Here is a 2,836-nt window from a genome sequence, read left to right on the forward strand (position 1 = left end):
AATTGAGCTGTCCGACTTCAGTTTGTCACTACTGTACAAAACATCTGCATCGATAACCCCATTAGGCTCTGAATTATTTCCACTGGGAGGTCTATAAGTTTGTCGGTTCAAAAGTGATGAAATGCGTCGAGTTTGTTCCTAATTTTCGAGAGTGAAAAAACAATGACCCAAAAAATAATATTGTGTTTGATAATAAAATTAAATTTAATCTAATTTTATTTAGTTTGATTTAAAGAGATAAATATAAAGTAATTGGGAAAAAAATATATGAGAGAATTTAAAGAAAAAGATTAAAAAGTAATATTTTTATTATTGAATTGAGAAAAAATATTGAAATTTTGGAAAAATATTGAATATGTGAAATGATTTAGTATTAAAAAATTAATTTAAATAATACATAAGAAAAAGTATGAAAGAAAATTTGAAAAAAATAATAATTATATTGTTGAATTAAGAAAGAAATTAAATTAAGTTAAATTTTATTAGCAAATAATAGGTTCAAATCTGGGGGAGCCCCCTCAAGTTCTCAACTCAAACAGCATCTCTTCTCCCAAGAATGGGTAGACGTTGCTCTACTGTTCAAGGGTGGCCGATATTATTGGCCCAATAATCCCCTACATTAACTATTAACTTTTCTGCTTTAGTTCTTTTGCTAATTTCTTTTTCTTTTTTTACCCTTTACAGAGATAAAATTTTCTATTTCAGTCATTTTTCTTTTTTTAATTCGTTTTCATCTAAAACTTTGATTACTTTTCTGTTTTTATCATTTTATCAAATATTTCATCCAATAAATTTTTAATTTTGGTCTTTAGCATTTGTAACTATTTTTTCATTCTTTTTTCATACAACGCTACTTCCACCTCCTCCAACCATGATTCAAAACCTCTATCGAGTCTCACGGTATGTGTTATGTTACATAGGCTAGTGGTCACAAATTGGCAAAGTCGAAGTATGTGGACCGCTCATTTGGAAAGTTCACGGTGTAGAAGGCGCTCGTGTATTTGAAATTTTAAACATAATAGTTTTTCAATCAAAGTTAAAATGCACGCCTAACTTTCTCATTCATTATATAGTTAAAGATATATCATGAGAATTAAGTGAGAATTAAGTGAAAGTATTGTAAAAGTAGATTTGAAAAGGGAAATCATTATAATATGTATCCATGAGTAAGATTTGCAGTACAAATGTTGTTGTACATTTGATAAAACTGATATTCTCCTAAACTCAGAGAACCGATGAACCCGAATACACTCCTGATTATCCTAATTTTTCTTTTATTCTTTTTTAAACTAACTCTACTATAGCAGTAGTTAACTCCATCAACACAAAATCTCTGATCTTATATGAATATTGAAGGGATTGAAAAATTATATGAGATTCATTAGTTTGATTTTTTTTCCTTGGTTCCTGTTCGGATCTGCTATCTACGGATTTCACGAATGGTTGCGGCAACAGCATTTCCATTGGAGCAGCTTATAGTTGGAGTACTATTGCATTCGTCGTCACTCGGGTCTTCTCCTCCATTGCCCGCAACACCTGTGTGTTTGTAACAATTCGAAAACTCCTATGAATTATTTCGCCACAACTGTACATTTACATATATACATATCTATGTAAGGCATGCTTTTATATACAATCATCATATCTCATTTATATATAGTAACGTAAACACATATACAAGAGGGAGGGGGAGAGGCCGAGGTTTGAAGTCGTCTTCCCCTCCATTAACGTCAGCTCATTGAACTCTCTGATGCGGGCGATGACCCACATAATTAAAGCTGCATGTGCTGAATAATAAGTCTTTTACCAAACAAAGCCGTCACGATATATCCAGAAGTTACATATATTAAATAGTCCCAAATACAGAGTCGTATGTATAAGACAGGGACACGCGTACATCGAACAACCCAGGTGATTAAAATAGCTGCAAAACCTTGTATTTTAATATAGAGTTAAGTGCAATTTATTTCGGATGTGTAAAGGGGGGTGAGTTTGGGTTTATCCCTAACTTTCAAAATATTGCAGAGTGCCTCTCAATCTAAATCGAAAATAAGTAAGGTATCTCTTACTCCTCCAAATTCTGATTAGATTTTCGGTTAAAAGATGTCACGTGCCACTCACATACTAGAGTAAAATGAGCAAAAGTGTCATACAATCTAATTATCAAAATTAAATGAAACAAGAAAAGAAAAATTAGGGAATGATTATTGTCTGTCGTCTCTACAACACTGTGACCAGAGCCCCCGACCGGACCGTAGCCGGCGGTTTCAGTTTCACAAATACTGGCTGCAGATTTTCAACATTCAGTTATCATGTTGATTTTTGAGCGAAGTATACTTGATCAAGGGTAAAGAGGAAAAAATTGGAAACATCAACTCATCACGACTCATAGACAATTAAAAGCAACTAACATGCGAAGGATAAGTTCTTACTGTAGACAATTAAAATCCACATCTGGTTTTGAGGCTGCGATGTTCAACCTGGGAATAACACCGACAAAGTTTGACATCTTCCTAAAGGCAAGTTTAATATGTAACAACAAACTTCTCTAAAATCTTTGCCCCCAAATCACAACTAATTCTTGAAGTCGATAGAATGGAACTATGGAAGCCACGCCTATTTTAGCCGGAGGGTACTCCGCAATATTTTGAAAGTTAGGTGCAAATTCACCCTCTAGTTCAGGGGCAAAGTACATTTAACTCTTTAATATATGCAAATACATAATCACATGTATATTATGTTTGATAATTTGTCAAGAAAAGTTCAGAGTCTTTTACAATGCGTTTGTTTTCGGAGTTAAAGTCACGAATTTGTGATTGTGATTGTGATTGTAGAA

At 33.1% G+C, this 2,836-nt stretch overlaps 1 long non-coding RNA gene across 1 annotated transcript; it reads right to left on the reverse strand.

Moving 5' to 3' along the window:
- Positions 1-1,130: 1,130 nt before the first annotated feature.
- LOC116206016 lies at positions 1,131-2,567 on the reverse strand. Its single transcript, XR_004156620.1, has 2 exons — positions 2,433-2,567; positions 1,131-1,536 (listed from the first exon to the last, which is right to left on the reverse strand). It is a non-coding gene; the product is annotated as an uncharacterized LOC116206016 (long non-coding RNA).
- Positions 2,568-2,836: the final 269 nt, after the last annotated feature.

This window comes from Punica granatum, chromosome 4 (assembly GCF_007655135.1).
Source record: "Punica granatum isolate Tunisia-2019 chromosome 4, ASM765513v2, whole genome shotgun sequence".
NCBI lineage: Eukaryota > Viridiplantae > Streptophyta > Magnoliopsida > Myrtales > Lythraceae > Punica > Punica granatum.